At 18.9% G+C, this 20,463-nt stretch overlaps 1 protein-coding gene across 4 annotated transcripts in view; it reads right to left on the bottom strand.

Moving 5' to 3' along the window:
• The window catches only part of LOC122507092, a 210,791-nt gene extending 205,822 nt beyond the window's left edge, over positions 1-4,969 (bottom strand). For all 4 annotated transcript variants that reach the window (XM_043619609.1, XM_043619611.1, XM_043619612.1 and 1 more), the window contains exon 1: positions 4,663-4,969. The gene's annotated coding sequence lies outside the window, so the exon portion shown is untranslated. The remainder of the gene's footprint in view (positions 1-4,662) is intronic.
• Positions 4,970-20,463: the final 15,494 nt, after the last annotated feature.

The raw sequence follows: 20,463 nt of genomic DNA, 5'->3' as shown, positions 1-20,463 counted from the left end.
TAGTTCTATTTTGTTAATAATTAACTATTTCGTAAAAAAAAAAATCATTTTTCAATCAAAAATTCAACGAAAATTTATTAAAAATTTGTTCTCTCTTGTTAATAATTATTTCCTTCTTTAGAAAAAAAATTTTTAAAGCTAAAGTTCAGCAAAAATTTTACTAAAATTTAGTTCTATTTTACTAATAATTAATTACATCGTAAAAATAAATTATCAAAACGAAAATGTGGAAAAATTCTGCAAAAATTTTACTAAAAATTTGTTTTTTCTTGGTAATAATTATTAACTTTCTAAAAAAATAATTTTTAAAGTAAAGATTCTGCTAAAATTTTAAAAAAAGTTCATTTTTGTACTAACATTTATCTACTGTAAAAAAATCATTTCGAAATAAAAATTTAGTCAAAATTTTACTAAAAATTTGCTTTTTCTTGTTTATAATTATTATTAATTTTCCAAAAAATAAGTGTTGAAGCAAAAATTTCGCTGAAATTTAACTAAAAGTTAATTTTCTCACTAATATTTCATTATTCTGTAAAAAAATAATTTTTGCAGCAGAACTTTAGCCATATTTCACTAAAAAAATTTTTTTTCTTGCTAATAATGAATTATTTTGTAAAAATATATTTTTAAAACGAAAATTTAGCCTAAAATTTTACTAAAAGTTAGTTATGTTTCGCTAATAATTAACTACTTTGTAAAAAAATAATTGTCGAAGCTAAAATTTTACTAAAAGTTAATTTTTTTTTTACTAATATCCAATTATTTTGTAAAATATAATTTTAAATCGAAAATTTAGCCAAAATTTTGCTTAAAGTTACTGGACTTTTTTTACTAACACCAAAACATTTGAATAAAAAATATTCTCAAAATATTCTTCAAAATAAAATAAAAATAATTATTTTTTTACTACTGAAAGCAAAATTACGTTTTTAGTAAAGAAAAAATGAATTATTTTCAACTAATTAAAACTTTTCAACCTTTTTCTTCTAACTATAATTTAAATTTTAGAGAGAAATTTCCATGAAAGCATAAAATTTGCATAGAAAATTTACAGTATGGCACAAAAATTCATCTTTTAAATTAAGAAAAAATGTTATTAAAAATGTTGATAAAATTTTTTAATTAAAAAAAGAACAACAATTAAAAATATACATAATATTTGTTTGAAAATATTATGTAAAATTTTTTTTCCAAAATAAAAAACAAATATTTAAAAAAAAGTCACAACAAACTGTTGCTTATATTGAATCTTAGGATTAGTTGAGCTTGAAAGTAAAATATGCGAACCAAAACTTTATATAATGTTAAAAGCGAGAAAATCATGTTTTTAGTCATTATCTATTATAAATGACGTTAAAATATAATCCTTAATGGATTTATTGACTAATTAAAGTTCCTGCGGAAACTTACGTGTGTATGTGTGTGTGTGTGTGTGTGTGTGTGTGTGTGTGCATCAAACATCAATATAATATGAATAATGCAAACATGCATGCCGGAAATTAGGGGGAGAGCTTTTATCGAAATAAATATTATAATAAATATCGAAAGTCAACAATTTCTTCTTATACATAATAAATGGTTTCTTTGTTCATAAATACTTATTAAGAATATAATATTGATTTATATCTTTTTATAAGGTGTCGAAACAAAAAAAAAGGGGGGGGGGGAAATCGAAAACATTTTTTAAAATTTTATTTCAAAATTCAAACAATTTTTTTTTTGGAATAAAAAAAAGAATGTATAAAATTTTTCTGCAAGAACATCACGTTTTTCTTATAAATTTCAATAATTTTTTGATCCAAAGGGGAAAAAACACGAAAAAAAAGGAATTCTCGATAAAAAGCAATTTCCCACTTTCTTATAATATGTAAAAAAGAAAATAATTATTTGCCATTATACCTTATTATGACCCTCCTACTTTTGAACAAACTTTTTTTTATTGATTTTCTTTTCGCTCTTTTCACTATTTACTTTACATTCAATGTATATCCTCACCCCTTCATTTTTATAATCGTTTTATTATTTTTTTTTTAATCAAATTCTTTTACTACTTTCGATAATTTTCCGAAAATTTTATTCTTTCTTAATAATGTTTTTTATAAATTATTTTTTTCTTACTATTGTTATAATTATATTATTATTATTATTATTATTATTTTATTTATTTATTTTATTTTATTTTAGTTATTTTATTTTATTTTATTTTATTTTATTTTATTTTATTTATTTTATTTTATTTTATTTATTTTATTTTATATTTTATTTATTTATTTTATTTTATTTTATTTATTTATTTTATTTTATTTTATTTTATTTATTTTATTTTATTTTATTTTATTTTATTTTATTTTATTTTATTTTATTTTATTTATTTATTTTATTTTATTTTATTTTATTTTATTTTATTTATTTTATTTTATTTTATTTTATTTATTTTATTTTATTTTATTTTATTTTATTTTATTTTATTTTATTTTATTTTATTTTATTTTATTTTATTTTATTTTATTTTATTTATTTTATTTTATTTTATTTTATTTTATTTATTTTATTTTATTTTATTTTATTTTATTTTATTTTATTTTATTTTATTTTATTTTATTTTATTTTATTTTATTTATTTTATTTTATTTTATTTATTTTATTTTATTTTATTTATTTATTTATTATTTATTATTTATTATTTATTATTTATTATTTATTTTATTATCATATTATTACTTTTTTTTATTAGTCGAACACTTTTTCGTCGTTTAATTTATTGTTAAAAAATAATAATAAAAATATTAACAATAAGTAAATAATGAAAATAGTAAAAAATAATAAATAATAAAGCAATGAATTAAACGAAATAAACAAATAATAAAAAAGTATAATTTATATTTTATTTATATTTTTATTATTAATTTACAATTGTCTTATTTATAAAAATAAATAAAAAATAATAAATTGTTTTTGTTATTTTTCCACGATAAAGAAAACTGGATTTTTTTGTTATTAATTTTTTTTTCTATATTCTTACGATTGTAAATAAATAATATATATTTTTGTCTTGGATTCAATTTTTGAAAAATGTTAGTTTCCTTTGCGTTTCTTAGTTTTGATCTTCACTTTTTGACGAAACCAATTTACTTTATTTCTAGTTGTCAAGCATTACCTCTTGGATAAAATTGCAAAAAAGTTTGCAATTTGTACTTTTTTATAACTGGCAAGTCGATAGTTTGCGAAACAAAAAGAGAAATAAGACACACGAAAGAAGCAAATGTTTATAAAGAGAAAATAAAAAAAAATGTAATGTTGAGAAAAATTTGTTAATTTAATGAGTAGTTTATTTTGAAAAAAAAAACTGTATAATTGGCTAATATTTATTATTTTTTTCTTTCAATTATTTTATTTACGTTTTTTATTCAAATTATTATATTTACTTTTTTTATTCAAATTATTTATTTTATTCATTAAATTTATTTTAATTAGGTATTTTGTTAGATTTTTTTTAAAAATTATTTCGTAAATTTATTTTGGTATTATTCAAATTATTTTGTAAATTTATTTTTATTCTTTGGAAAAATTTACTTTTTCAAAAAATAAATTAGAAAAATTTTAATTTATTCAAATTTGACAAATTTTATTTTGTTCAAATTAATGTTACAAGTATTCAATTTTTCTTTTTACTCTTTTCGAAAATTAGTTTCATTCAAAATTATTTTTGTAAATTTAGGTTTATTCAAATTTTATGAATTCAGGTTCACTCAAATTTTACAAATTGCCTTTCATTCAAATTATTTTATAAGTTCTTTTTTTACTTTTTTATAAACTTAATTTTTATTCAAATTATTTCTTCGTAAAATTCAGTGTTTTTTTATTTAAATTTCATTAAGTAGATCACTGATAAAAAATATAATTATGCAAAAAAGGGTGAAAAAGTAGAAAAAAAATCAAATAATTTTTTTTTTCTAAAAGATTTTTTTCCAAAAGGAAAAAAAATATTTTTTATAAAAACATTACCTTCAAGAATGAAAAAAAAAATCGAAAAATAAATTTTCTTCTTAAAAAGGTTTTTTTCCGAAACTGAAAAATATTTTTTATTTATTAGTTTCTTTTAAGTTTAAATTATTATAAAATTTAGTTTCATACAAATTGTTTTTATTTTTACTAAAATTCCGCTATTAATTTATTTTCAGTCAAAATTATTTCGTAAAATTTACTGAAATTCAATTTTTAAAAATTCAGCTTTGTTTATGCTTTACATTATTTTTTAAATTCTCTTTTTATTCAAATTTCATAAATTTATTTTTTATTCAAATTTCATAAATTTATGTTTCATTCAAATTTTTTCTAAATTTAGTTTCCACATTATTTACAAATTCAGTTTTATTAAAAATTGTTCTACAAACATCCTTTTCTGTATTAAATATAATTTTAATATTTATTTTCTCTAATATAATTACGTATACATCCGCAAACTAGGGAAAAAGTGCTTTTACCTTTTTTCACGCAACAGCAGATGACTGATAAAAATTATACCTAATTATATACAAGAAAATAACAAAAAGAAAATAAATAATTTTTTTTCCTAAAAGCTTTTTTTGTAAAAATTCTTACAGAAGGAAAAAAAAATGGCAATTTTTTTCTTAAAAAATATTTTATCTAAAAAAAAATTACCTCTAATGTTGATTCCTTTAGATCACATTCACATTGATGAAAATTGATGAAAATCGTTTTGCACAAGATGAGAGTAAAAAGTTAGATATATAAATAAATATTTTATTAAAGAATAAATTTTCTATCACACACTTTAGTCAATTAGAAATAATTTATTTTCCCTTTTTTTCTTTTTAGAAATTTCCTTTTTCTTTTTTAAAATTAAAAAAAAGTCACACACGAATTCACTCGACACTTATCGTAAAAATAAATAAATGAAATTGTAACACATCCTCGCGCAACGAAGGCTCGCGCAACACTGACTCTTTCTACTGTCGCCTATATGCTGGTTCACAACTATAAGCCGAGAAAAGAATCGCATGCGGTTTAATACATATAGAACCATACAAAACAACATTCCTAATATGAGAATCATTTTTTATCCATTTTCTTTTCCTTTCTTTTATTTTTTTTTTTTACTTCCCTTTTTCACGCATGTGTCAAATTTCTCACGACTTGCGCCCACAGTAAGATTCTTTCGTAGAATTATATTTTTTTTTTTTATATCTTTTCAACCCTCGGACATATAAATATATGGAATTTTTCTTTTTTAGGATTTTTTTTTCGCTCATTCTTTCGAATTTAGTTCAATGTTCTTTTGCACTTAAAGCTAGCGAAAAAAAATGTTTCTTCCGCATATTTTTTTTTTTGTTGCTTTTTTTCAGAAAAAAAAGTTTTGTGCTATAAAAATTTCCCCGCAAAAAAAAGGAGAAGATGGTATTTGATTTTAAAAAAAGACCAACTGAAGAGTAAACGTTTTTATTTATTTTCGAGTTTCTTTAAATTGAAAGGCTCTCAGGTTGCGAGCACACGGAAAGATCCTAACTTTCCCGGGGACATAAATTGTTAAAGTTTTTAAACTGTAGATTAATTTTGTTTACTGAAGTTATTATTTATTTTATTTTTTTTTTTGCTTTTTCTTCCTTCGAATATTTGAATTAAATAAACGAAAATAGTATATTTTTAATAATAATAATATTTATTTAGAAAAATATTTGAGAAAAATGAGAAAAATATATAAACAATATGAATAAATAAAAATAAAAAAACAATAAAAATTTGTGAAAAAAATTTGAAATAAAAATATCCTTGCTGAGAAAAAATTAAAAAGTAAAAAAATTGAAAAAATATCTCAAGTAAAAATGTGCAAACAAATAATGAGTAAAAATAGGGAAAAAAATATGATATCTAGAAAAAATATAGAAAAGAAAATATAAAATAAAAATATACAAGAAAATATCAAGAAGAAATATGTAAAAAAATATAATGTAAAAATATGGAAAAAAATATAAGGGAAAAATATGAAAAAAAATAAAATCAAATCAAAAAAAGAAAATTGTAAACGTCATTGAAAAAATTTGAAAACAAAAATTTTTATCCCTTTTTTTCTTATCGGAAACCTTCGTGAGGAAATATTATTATCTCTCTTTAATAAAGAAATAACTAAATTTTTTCTTTTCTTCTTCTTTTTTTTTTTACTGCAAAAAATTCCATACGCGAACATTGTCTATTACAATGTCTATATATGAAAATTTCATATATAAAAATTTGAAATTCAAAACTGATCGTCGTCCGTTTCTGAAAAATGTAACGAAAAAAAAGAGGATAAAAAGGGGTAAAAAAAATCAAGAGACCATATATTTGAATCATAAAAAAAACAAATCATAAAAAAAGAAAAAAAAAAGAAGCACGGATGATAAAAATAAATATTTCTCGCACCGCAAGTTACACATCAAAAAATTTTTTTTCTCTCTCGTTTTACTATTTAGTAATAAAAAAAATTTGTTTTTATCACCCCAAAAAACAAGAAAAATGATTTTATTTTTTAAGGAAGAGAAAAAAAATGTCTCTCTTTTTTTATGCCCATAAAACGAGGAGAATGTAAAATTTATTATTCAAAATTTATGTTTGTTTTTTTTAAGGGTGAAAAAATTATGTTTGTTTATCTTTATTAATTTACTATTTGTGTTTTAGATTTTATTATTCAACAAGTTTTAAATGTATTTTTGATTCTATTTGTATTTTTAATTTGGAAATTGGAAAAAATTTATTTTTTTGATTCTAAAATTTTTCTTTTTTGATTCTAAAATTTATTTTTAAATTCTATTTGTATTTTTAGTGAAAAAATTCATTTTTATTCTAGAATTTGTCTTTTTGTTTCTAGAATTCATTTTTTAATAAAAAATTAATTTTTTTTATTCTAAAATTTGTCTTTTTGATTTTAGAATTTATTTTTTAATTCTATTTTGTAGTTTTGATATTTGGAAATTTATTTTTTTTATTCTAAAATTTTTCTTTTTTGATTCTAAAATTTATTTTTAAATTATATTTTTATTTTTAGTAAGAAAATTCATTTTTTTGATTCTAAAATTTGTCTTTTTGTTTTTACAATTTATTTTTGATTAGAAAATTAATTTTTTTATTCCAAAATTTGTCTTTTTGATTTTGAAAATTTATTTTTTAACTCTATTTGTAGTTTTGATTTGGAAATTTATTTTTTTCGCTCTAAAATTTTTCTTTTTTGATTCTAAAATTTAATTTTGAATTATATTTGTATTTTTAGTAGAAAAAATAATTTTTTTGAATCTGAAATTTGTCTTTTTGTTTCTAGAATTTATTTTTGATTAGAAAATTCATTTTTTTATTCTAAAATTTCTCTTTTTGATTTTGGAATTTATTATTTAATTCTATTTGTAGTTTTGATTTGAAAATTAATTTTTTTGATTCTAAAATTTTCCTTCTTTGATTCTAAAATTTATTTTTGAATTCTATTTTTATTTTTAGTAAGAAAATTCATTTTTTTGATTCTAAAATTTGTCTTTCTGATTTTAAAAATTTATTTTTTAACTCTATTTGTAGTTTTGATTTGGAAATTTATTTTTTTCGCTCAAAAATTTTTCTTTTTTGATTCTAAAATTTATTCTTGAATTATATTTGTATTTTTAGGAGAAAAAATAATTTTTTTGAATCTGAAATTTGTCTTTTTGTTTCTAGAATTTATTTTTGATTAGAAAATTAATTTTTATTATTCTAAAATTTCTCTTTTTGATTTTTTGGATTTTTATTTTTTAACTCTATTTGTAGTTTTGATTTGGAAATTTATTTTTTTCGCTCAAAAATTTTTCTTTTTTGATTCTAAAATTTATTCTTGAATTATATTTGTATTTTTAGTAAGAAAATTCATTTTTTTTTATTCAAACAATTTGTCTTTTTGATTTTGAGAATTTATTTTTTAATTATATTTGTAGTTTTCATTTGGAAATTTATTTTTTTCGCTCTAAAATTTTTCTTTTTTGATTCTAAAATTTATTCTTGAATTATATTTGTATTTTTAGTAAGAAAATTCATTTTTTTTTTATTCAAACAATTTGTCTTTTTGATTTTGAGAATTTATTTTTTAATTATATTTGTAGTTTTCATTTGGAAATTTATTTTTTTCGCTCTAAAATTTTTCTTTTTTGATTCTAAAATTTATTTTTGAATTATATTTGTATTTTTAGTAGAAGAAATAATTTTTTTGAATCTGAAATTTGTCTTTCTGATTTTGAAAATTTATTTTTGAATTATATTTTTATTTTTAGTAAGAAAATTCATTATTTTGATTCTAACATTTGTCTCTTTGTTTCTAGAATTTAGTTTTGATTAGAAAATTATTTTTTTTAATTCTAAAATTTGTCTTTCTGATTTTAGAATTTATATTTTAATTCTATTTGTAGTTTTGATTAGAAAAATAACTTTTTTGATTCTAAAATTTATTTTTTGATTCCATTTGTAGTTTTAATTATAAAGTACCTACTTAAATAAATATTTTTTATTTAAAAACTTAAGTATAAATAAATTTAAGTATATAAATTCAAGAAATAAATTTAAGTATAAAATTTATTTTTTATTTAAAAAAATTGTATTTCAAATTTAAATTCTATTTGAGTAAAAGTTAATTTATTAATTAGTTTGTTTATTTAATAAAATTAACATTTTTTCCAGAAGAAAAAGAAAATTTTCCAAAATTCTTTACTATTCCGGATAAAGGAAGGAAATATAAAAGAAAAAAATTTTTTTTCTAAAATAAAATGGAGAGCAGTGTTTATATTATACATTCGTCTTGCGCAATAATTCCCTCGAAAATAAGCAATTATGCACGCACGAAAATTTAACGAGTTAAATAACGTTTCGCTGCAAATTGCCAAAGATTTATGAATTTTCAGTGTATCTTACTTGACAATTATTACATTGTAATAATATTATTACTACTTATTAGTCGTCACTTCCTGTCTCGCTTTTGCAATAATAGACAAAATAAAGTCAGTGGATCTAAATTTATTGGAATATTTTTACGGCCACAAAATTCTCTCTCTAAATCTCTCTTTCTCTCAGTTAATGTATATAACCACTGTTTGCATTGAACAATGCCAGTAGTATGTATTTTCCAAGCGCAAAAGTTATAATTATTTCTTAAGTTCTTCCAGGTGACTTTAGATTTAATTTCACTGTCATTCGAAACGTTCCGAAATATTCTCGCGAGTTACGCAAAAGTTCCAACTGAAAACTAGAACCGTTAACTGTTTAACTCCTTGAAACAATTCCTTCTCCGTTGTCTTGACGGGAAACAACCTTTTACGTAATTTTCGTTATATGCCGCATGCCAAGACAATAAATTGTCAACAACAATTAAATATTCGAGTTGAAATTCAATTAATTTTTGGATAGTTTAAATTTAATTCATAATTTATCGCTTCTATTTTAATTATAGTCTTTGCGGTTTCCAATTATAATTTTTCTCTCTTTATTTTCTTTTTCTTCTTCATTAACCTTTTTCGTTTTCTTTCTATTTCTATTTATTTATTTATAATAATTTTTCGTCCCATAAAGTTTTTTCTCTCTTTTTTTCTATTTTAATTTCTAAACGTGAATTCTGAATAAATTAATTCAACTGAGTGATTAATTCAATTTTGTCTTCAATTTAATAAGTTTAATTATTATTCAAACTAGAATTAATTCAAATAATAATTTATTCAAACTATTATTTTTTTAAACTAAAATTTATTCAAATTTAAATTTCTATTTTTTCAAACTATTATTTTTTCCAAATAGAATTTCTTTAAACCAGACTTTAGTCAAGTTCTTATTATTACAAACTAAAATTTATTCAAACAATTATTTTTTAAAACTAAAGTTTATTCAAACTATTATTTTTTTCAAACTAAAATTTATTTAAACTATTATTTTTTCAAACTAAAATTTATTTAAACTATTATTTATTTAAACTAAAATTTATTCAAACTATTATTTTTTAATCTAAAATTTATTTAATACAAAATTTACTTGAACTATTATTTATTTAAACTAAAATTTATTCAAACTACTATTTTTTCAAACTATAATTTTTTTAAACTATTATTTTTTTAAACTATTATTTTTTTTAAATAGAATTTATTCAAACTACTATTTTATCAAACTATTATTTATTCAAAACATTATTTATTAAAACAACCAACTATTAAAAAATAAAAATACACATTATAAATAATATTTTATTTCTCATCGTGTATGAGTACAAATGAGTACAAATGAGTACAAATTTTATCATTTAATTTGTTCCTTATTGCTAATATTTCATCAATATCTGTATATAGAAAATAAAATGAAGTAAAACTAAATTCGGAAATATAATAAAAAGCGTAAAAGAAAGTGAAAGATTTCTCCGTTATATATATAAATATAGTTTTACCTTTGTGAACATGGGTTTTATTTTTGTTTTTAAACGACAATTCAATAAGATTACGTGATGGTATTGACTTACGGTTCAATAAAGAACAAAATCGAACACTTCTGAGTTTATTCGTATATAATATAAAGGACAGAGGAAGTGGAAGATCTTTGTAAAGAACTTTTATAAAGGATAAGAGAGGTATTTCTCATCTATTGAAAATACTATTATTGAGAGTGAGTTATGTAAAAGTCCAATAAGAATAATAATAATAATAATAAAAAAAGAGAAAAAAATTATTACATTTTTCTTTACAATAGATCAACTTTTTCTATATTTTTTTCAATATCTACTATTTTAATAAAATTTCCCAAAAATAATTCAAATTTTAATTACTATTTTACTAAAATTCCACAAAATAATTCTATTATTAAAAAAAAAAATGTTAAAAAAATTCTTCTCAAAAAAAAAAAAAAAAAATTTTCCTAAGAATTTAATTATTTCCAAAAATAATAAAATTCTTTACAAAATTTCAATTATTTCAAAGATTTTAATCAAAATTCTTGTAAAGAATGCAATTTTTTTTATAAATAAGTAAATTTTTTTAGGGGATTTCAATTTTTTTTTTTTTTATAAATAATTAAATTTTTCAGAGGAATTCAATTATTTTTAAAAATTTTAACAAAATTCTTCATAAAAATTCAATTATTTTCATAAATAAGAAAATTCTTGTAAGAAATTCAATTATTTCAAAAATCTTAATCAATATTTTGGAAAGAATTCAATTAATTTCATAAAAATAATAAAATTCTTCTGAGAAATTAAATTATTTTCAAAAATAATAAAATTGTTTGCAAAATTTGAATGATTTAAAAGATTTTAATTAATTTTTTCGGCAAGAATTCAATTAATTTTCTAAACAATAACATTTTTCTGAAGAATTTAATTTTTTTTTTCAATTAAAATCGATGCAAAAATTCAATTATTTCTATAAATAATAAAATACATTGTAGAATTTCAATTATTTTTTCATACAATTTTAAATGAATTCCGCGAAAAGTGCAATTATTTAAAAAAAAATTTATAAAATAAAAAATCTGATTTAAAAACAAAATTTATTTTTTCGAAAAAATTTTTAAATAAAAATAATAGAATTTTCAAATAATTTGCAGAAATTCAATTATTTGAAGAAAAAATTCTTGTCCTAATTTCAATAATTTTTGAAAAATTTTCTAATTTTAATGATTTTCAATATCTGCTATTTTAATAAAATTTCCCAAAAAGAATTCAATTATTTAAAAAAAAGTTTAATAAAATTTTGTGCAAACATTTAATTATTTTCATAAATAATTAAATTTTTTTAAGGAATTCAATTATTATTTTCATAAAAAATAATTTGAAATTCTAGAAAATAATAATTGAATTTGGTAAATCCTGTTTCAAAAAAAAAAAAGATTAAAAATAAGATTTGTGCAAATATTTTTCTTCTTTTTCTAAAACAAAATCGTAACAAAAAAATTTTTTCACGAAACCAAAAAAAATAAAATGATTTTAAATAAAAAAAATTATTCGCATAAATTTTTTAATATTTTCACTTTGCCTGAAATTAATTTCATCTTTAAATTACAAAAATAGAAGCATGGTCAAATTGTTAATATTCATTATTTCCTTATTTGTAATGAAAAAATTTTATTTTTATTATTATTATTATTATTATTATTATTATTATTATTATTATTTTCATTATTCATGTGAACCAATTACGTGAGAGAATGAAAAAAATAAAATAAAAAGAGCTGGTAATTTCACGGTGATTGGGTTCTAAAGGGCTTCAATCTTTGTGATTGAGGTGTCGAACGATAGACCTGAGTGGATTAGTGAAAAAAGCTGAAGAAAAGTGATTGACATCAATATAAGGGTTGAACGATAGGAACAAAATTAATTGATTAAATGTCAGAACGTTAAGTCCTTTTTCATTTCCATACAGGAGACAAAAAATGGTATTTAAAGCATAGTTAAGACATTGCTTCAATCACTTTTAATTTTCTCCTTAGCCTTTCAAACATCTTTTTATAAAAGAATTTACGATCGATTAATTTTTCTTTTTATCTTCTGCATTAAAGTTTAAATAAATTCTGTTTCGAAAAAATAATAATTTAAATAAATTTTAGTCAAAAAAAAAAAAATAGTTTGAATAAATTTTAGTTTAGAAAAATAACAGTTTAAATAAATTGTTGTTGAAAAATAATAATTTGAATAAATTATACTTTGAAAAAATTATAATTTGAATAAATTCTGTTTCGAAAAAATAATAGTTTGTAAATTTTTATTTGAAACAATGAGAATTTGAGTAAATTCTAGTTTGAAAAAATAAATTCTAGTTCGAAAAATTAATAGTTTGAATAAATTTTAGTTTGAAAAAATATAAATTTAAATAAATTCTAGTTTGACGAAATATAAATTTAAATAAATTCTGGTACGAAAAAATAATATTTTTAAAAAATTATAGTTTGAGTTAATTCTATTTTGAACAAATTTTAGTTTTGAAAAATAATAATTTGAATAAATTCTAGTTCGAAAAAAAAATAGTTTGAATAAATTTTAGTTTGAAAAAATAATAGTTTGAATCAATTCTAATTTACATAAATTTTGATTTGAAAAAATAATAATTTTAATAAATTTTAATTTAAAAGTTTATACTTTGAGTAAATTCTATAGTTTGAATCCCTTCTAGGTCGAATATCTAAACTTTATGTTTAAAAAATAATAGTTCGAATAAATTTTAGTTTGAAATAAATAAGAATTTGAGTAAATTCTATTTAGAAAAGAAATAGTTTAAATAAATTCTAGATTAAATTAATTTTCGTTGGAAAAAATAATACTTTGAATAAATTCTATTTCGAAAAAATAATGTTTAAATAAATTTTGATTTGAAAAAAATAATACTTTGAGTAAATTCGATTTTCAATAAACTCCATTTCGAAAAAATAATAATTATGAATAAATTCTATATTTCGACTTTCGAGAAAATAATTTTATGATCTCAAATGAAATTAAAAAAAATTTGTCCCTTGATAGGCGAAATAAATTGAAGTTTGGCGATAATAATTAGGTTTATATTTTGAAATGCCCATATAAGTGGAGAGTACATGACACGAATGTCTAGGAAGTAGGAACTGTATCAATTTTGCATGAATAAATTACAAATGAGGAAGTCAGATTTGTATTGTGGAGGGAAACTAATCCCATGGCAATTATGCGAAAGTGATCCGAAGTCACCTAGAAATTGTTGATGAACAGATGCCTATAGTTACAGCACTCGTGGATTTCAACATGAAGCATTGAAACCAACTGTCCAATCAACTCTAATCACATTATGTGGATTGTCACCCGGTATTGATTTAAGTTCGTGTTTTCATTCAAAAAAAGTCATGGATCAAGATTAGAATTTTGTTCATTTCGAAAAAATTATTCAAATTTATTGTTATTTTAAATATTTTTTTTTCGAATTTTTATTTTTGTTTTCTACTGTTCTCTTTTTTAAATTTACGTATTTTCTTTATTTTCTGTCTACTTTTCTCTTTTTCAAATTTTCGTGTTTTATTTTATTTTTTTTTTCATTTTCTACTTTTCTCTTTTTCAAATGTCCGTATTTTATTTTTCATTTCATTTTCTACTTTTCTCTTTTTCAAATTTCTGTATTTTATTTATTTTTTATTCTTTTTCTACTTTTCTCTTTTTCGAATTTCCGTATTTTATTTTCTTTTCCTTTTTCTACTTTTTTGTTTTTCTACTTTTTTCTTTTTTAAATTTCCGTATTTTATTTATTTTTTATTCTTTCCTTACTTTTTTCTTTTTCAAATTTTCGTATTTTATTTATTTTTTCTCCTTTTTCTACTTTTCTCTTTTTCAAATTTCAGTATTTTATTTATTTTTTATTCCTTTTCTACTTTTCTCTATTTCAAATTTCAGTATTTAATTTTTTTTCTTTTTCTACTTTTTCAATTTTCCGTATTATTTTCTTTATTTTTTATTCTTTCTCTACTTTTTTCTTTTTCTACTTTTCTCTTTTTGTACTTTTCTCTTATTCAAATTTCTGCATTTTACTATTTTTTTCCTTTTTCTACTTTTTTATTTTTCTACTTTTCTCTTTTTCAAATTTTCGTGTTTTATTTTATTTTTTTTCATTTTCTACTTTTCTCTTTTTCAAATTTCTGTATTTTATTTATTTTTTATTCTTTTTCTACTTTTCTCTTTTTCGAATTTCCGTATTTTATTTTCTTCTCCTTTTTCTACTTTTTTGTTTCTCTACTTTTTTCTTTTTCAAATTTTCGTATTTTATTTATTTTTTATTCTTTTTCTACTTTTCTCTTTTTCGAATTTCCGTATTTTATTTTCTTTTCCTTTTTCTACTTTTTTGTTTTTCTACTTTTTTCTTTTTTAAATTTCCGTATTTTATTTATTTTTTATTCTTTCCTTACTTTTTTCTTTTTCAAATTTTCGTATTTTATTTATTTTTTCTCCTTTTTCTACTTTTCTCTTTTTCAAATTTCAGTATTTTATTTATTTTTTATTCCTTTTCTACTTTTCTCTATTTCAAATTTCAGTATTTAATTTTTTTTCTTTTTCTACTTTTTCAATTTTCCGTATTATTTTCTTTATTTTTTATTCTTTCTCTACTTTTTTCTTTTTCTACTTTTCTCTTTTTGTACTTTTCTCTTATTCAAATTTCTGCATTTTACTATTTTTTTCCTTTTTCTACTTTTTTATTTTTCTACTTTTCTCTTTTTCAAATTTTCGTGTTTTATTTTATTTTTTTTCATTTTCTACTTTTCTCTTTTTCAAATTTCTGTATTTTATTTATTTTTTATTCTTTTTCTACTTTTCTCTTTTTCGAATTTCCGTATTTTATTTTCTTCTCCTTTTTCTACTTTTTTGTTTCTCTACTTTTTTCTTTTTCAAATTTTCGTATTTTATTTATTTTTTATTCTTTTTCTACTTTTCTCTTTTTCGAATTTCCGTATTTTATTTTCTTTTCCTTTTTCTACTTTTTTGTTTTTCTACTTTTTTCTTTTTTAAATTTCCGTATTTTATTTATTTTTTATTCTTTCCTTACTTTTTTCTTTTTCAAATTTTCGTATTTTATTTATTTTTTCTCCTTTTTCTACTTTTCTCTTTTTCAAATTTCAGTATTTTATTTATTTTTTATTCCTTTTCTACTTTTCTCTATTTCAAATTTCAGTATTTAATTTTTTTTCTTTTTCTACTTTTTCAATTTTCCGTATTATTTTCTTTATTTTTTATTCTTTCTCTACTTTTTTCTTTTTCTACTTTTCTCTTTTTGTACTTTTCTCTTATTCAAATTTCTGCATTTTACTATTTTTTTCCTTTTTCTACTTTTTTATTTTTCTACTTTTCTCTTTTTCAAATTTTCGTGTTTTATTTTATTTTTTTTCATTTTCTACTTTTCTCTTTTTCAAATTTCTGTATTTTATTTATTTTTTATTCTTTTTCTACTTTTCTCTTTTTCGAATTTCCGTATTTTATTTTCTTCTCCTTTTTCTACTTTTTTGTTTCTCTACTTTTTTCTTTTTCAAATTTTCGTATTTTATTTATTTTTTATTCTTTTTCTACTTTTCTCTTTTTCGAATTTCCGTATTTTATTTTCTTCTCCTTTTTCTACTTTTTTGTTTCTCTACTTTTTTCTTTTTCAAATTTTCGTATTTTATTTATTTTTTATTCTTTTTCTACTTTTCTCTTTTTCGAATTTCCGTATTTTATTTTCTTTTCCTTTTTCTACTTTTTTGTTTTTCTACTTTTTTCTTTTTCAAATTTCCGTATTTTATTTATTTTTTATTCTTTCCTTACTTTTTTCTTTTTCAAATTTTCGTATTTTATTTATTTTTTTTCCTTTTTCTACTTTTCTCTTTTTCAAATTTCAGTATTTTATTTATTTTTTATTCCTTTTCTACTTTTCTCTATTTCAAATTTCCGTATTTAATTTTTTTTCTTTTTCTACTTTTTCAATTTTCCGTATTATTTTCTTTATTTTTTATTCTTTCTCTACTTTTCTCTTTTTGTACTTTTCTCTTATTCAAATTTCTGCATTTTACTATTTTTTCCTTTTTCTACTTTTTTATTTTTCTACTTTTCTCTTTTTCAAATTTTCGTGTTTTATTTTATTTTTTTTCATTTTCTACTTTTCTCTTTTTCAAATTTCCGTATTTTATTTTTTTTCTTTTTTCTACTTTTTTCTTTTTCTACTTTTCTCTTTTTCTACTTTTCTCTTTTTCTACTTTTCTCTTTTTTAAATTTCCATATTTAATTTATTTTTATAATTAAAGTAATCTGTTAAGACTATTAATTTATCGTATTCTTTCTTGTGGAAAGCGACACAGTCGCAACCTTTGTGGCATATTTGAATGGAGGGTTGATATTAGGGCGTTCAATATTCTCCTATAGTGCGCCATAAGTGATATCCTATAATACAAAACATGACCTACAAATAGCGCATTATTTTTATGGAAAAATAAAAATTCATTCGCAATTTCAATATAGAAAAATATACCAAGACATTACGAATAGTAAAACTTTGAGAATTACTACGAAAATTCTGGTTTTTGATGTAGAAACAAATTTTTAAGAAATAAAAATATTAAATTCTTCTTGAATTTTTTTCATGTTAAAAACTTTTGACAATGAATTTTAAAAGAAAACTTTTATTTTTGATTCAATTTAATTAAACAAATTGAAAAAACAAATTGAAAAACAATTGAAAAACAATTGAAAAAATAAATAACTATAAATAAAACATATTTTGCAAAAATAATAATTGTTTGAATAAATTTTATTTCAAAAAACATAGTTTGAATAAGTTTTTGTTTGGAATAAAAACAATTTGAATAAATTCCATTTCCGAGAAAATAATAATTTGATTAAATTCTATTTCGAGAAAATAATACTTTCATTAAATTCTACTTCTAAAGTCAAAAATTTATTTAAATAAATTCTATTTTGAAAAAATAATAATTAATAGTTGAAGTAAATTCTCGTTTTGAAAAAATAATAGTTTGACTAAATTTTAGTTTGAAAAAATAATAAAAATCTAGAATTTTTGTCAATATTGGAAACAGGATTTCAGGACAAATAATTAATTTTAACGTTAATTTTAATTTTAATTAATTTTAATATTTAAAATTCTAAAGAAAAAAAATTCAAAAGATGGTATTAAATTTCTTGAATACAATCGAATTTTAAATAAAAAAAATTGTATTTTTAAAACAAAAATAAAAAAAACACTAACGTCAGAGAAATATTAATTTGTACACTTTGCACTTCCGTCAAGACTTACGTTTGTATTTTCTCTCTAATTTACACTATTTTCTGGCCAATTGACGTTCTTTGAAATTTATATGCAACTTCACGTATATAAACAGATAATAAATATTCAAACTTTAAATTCTTACTTTTAATATTGACATTTAAAAATTTGCCAAACTTTGTAATTACAGGAAAAATAGAAAAAGAATTAAAGAAAAAAATAAAAGGGGAAAAAGGGGATTGAAATCTTCTCACAAATGTCAAATTTTTTTTTTTTTGTTCTTGTTCAGATGAGGCGTGATTTTATTAAACATGACACGTCGCCGATTTTTTGATTAGCTTAACGATAAAACAGAATATCAAATTTGGTCAGTTGCCAAACACTTCGTGTCGCAAATTGCATTGCATTTTATTTTGTTTATTTTTCAGATTCTTTGGCAATTAATTCCGGCGCCATTAAATAGTCTTGATCTCTTTTTTTCTAATTTATTAATTAAACGAATTTTTGATTATTTTGTACAAAAAAAAATTGTTTTTCCTATTTCATTTTTTAAACAACTTTTATAGTAATTATCATGTAATTATATTTTAATTTATTTTTTTTTTCAATTTGTTTGCAATTAATTTTCGTATAATTTATTTCCAAATTTCTTACTTTGAGTTATAAATTCCTCATTAGAATTATTATTTTCCATAAAATGAATTTTATATATTATTTAACTTTTCAGTGAAAAGTTTTAATTTCATGTACATCAGGAAAGTTAAAAATAGGGTCACCAGTTGAAACTAATTGCGTGGACTTTAAAATTTTAATGAACTAAATTTTTAATAAACTGAAAAATTTAAATAAAAAAAAAAAGTAAAACTGTAAATCAAACTTTTTTTCAAAAATGAAAATACTCAAATTTTTTTTATGTAATTTAACGAATTTGTAATTTATGAAATTTAACAAACAAACATTTTTATTTAGATTTTAAATTATTTTCAGCGTTTTTTAAAATTAGAAGAAATGGAATAAACTAAAAATTAATCAAATGAAGAAAATTAAAAAAGTGAATGAAATAAAGAAAATAATAAAAATAAAGAATGTAGAAAAAGAATAAAATAAAGAAAATGAATAAATTAGAGAAAATAAATAAAACAATAAAAATTTTACTAAAATTATTGAATAAAAAAATGAAGAAAATAAGGAAAACAAAGAATACCAAACAAATGAGTAAAATGTAGAAAATAAAGAATATTAAAAAGTAATGAAAATGTGAAAAATAAAGAATAAAAAAATTAATAATAAAAAATTAATAAAAAATAATAAAAAATAATAAAAAATAATAAAAAATAATAAAAAAAATTAATAAAATATAGAAAATAAATAAAATAATAGAAATTTTACTGAAATTAATAAATAAAAAAAAATGAAGAAAATAAGGAAAATAAGGAATACAAAAAAATTAGTAAAATATAGAAAATAAAGAATATAAAAAGTAAAGAAAATATTGAAAATAAAGAATACAAAAAAGTGAATAAAATATAAGTAAAGAATAATTATAAAAAAGTAAATTAAATATGAAAAATAGAGAAAATGGAGAAGATTAAGAAAATAAAGAAAATAAAGAAAATAATGAAAATAATTGAAACTGAAATTAATAAACAAAACAAAAAATAAAATAAATTACTGAAAAAATAAATAAATTTCCCAAATATTCATAAATTATATCTAATTAATTATTATTCATGACAAAAAAAGAACATAAACATTCCTTTAAGTCCTTTCTACAATTGAGAAATGACAATTGTTGAGCTTTTCGTGCTTTCAATAAAATTTTAACAGAAAAGCAATAAAAGTCGTCATAAAGTTACACGGAAAATATATAATCTGTTTAAAAGTTGATATTGTATGCAGCTGATCCATCAAACTTTTATATCCAGCAATTCACGACGGAATCATAATTTCTATATCGAGTTGATAACTAACGCAGAAGCATTTTTTTTTTCTCAAACGTATATAAGTGCCTTTTTCCCATACACCTTTGTACATTCTATGAAGGAAAAACTCTCCACCTCCCCCCCCCTCCCCGATATTTCTTTATATCAAAAATTTTTCCAATTTTTATAGTTCATCTCGATATAAAATTTATTTTTATTATCAAAGAAAAATACGGGAATAGAATTTTTTTTTTTTTCTAAAATGGAATAAATTAATTTTATACAATATAAAGTTTAAATTAAAAAAAAAAAAAATTGTGGCGACAATAAAAAATGTAATTAAATTAAATTGTATTAAAATTGAAAATTTTAAATTGATAAAATAGAAATTAAAGTAATGAAAAATTAAATGAATTAAATGAAATTCAAAATTTAGTGAAATTATCTCGTTATAGTCGTTAATAAATAAATAAATTATTATTTAAATAATCTAATTTTTTATTTATTTTATTTTCACAAATATTTATGTAATTTTCGTTTTATGCCAAGTCTGTAAATTATCAACAAAAAAATAAATATTTCAGAAGAAATGCAACATTTAAATAGTTCAAAATTAATTAATAATTTATCGCTCTTCTATTTAAGTTAATAATCAGTGTTTAAAATTAAAAATAATAGTTTAAGTAAATTCTAGCTTGAAAAAAAATTTCAATAAATTCTATTTCGGAAAAATAATAGTCTCAATAAATTCTACTTCGAGAAGACATGAATAAATTGTAGTTTAAAAAAATTTTAGTTTCAGTAAATTCTAT

This window comes from Leptopilina heterotoma, unplaced genomic scaffold, assembly GCF_015476425.1.
Source record: "Leptopilina heterotoma isolate Lh14 unplaced genomic scaffold, ASM1547642v1 Lhet_45, whole genome shotgun sequence".
In the NCBI taxonomy this organism is placed as follows: domain Eukaryota; kingdom Metazoa; phylum Arthropoda; class Insecta; order Hymenoptera; family Figitidae; genus Leptopilina; species Leptopilina heterotoma.
Note: the sequence above shows the minus strand (reverse complement) of the source record. Positions and strands in the feature narration are given on the sequence as shown.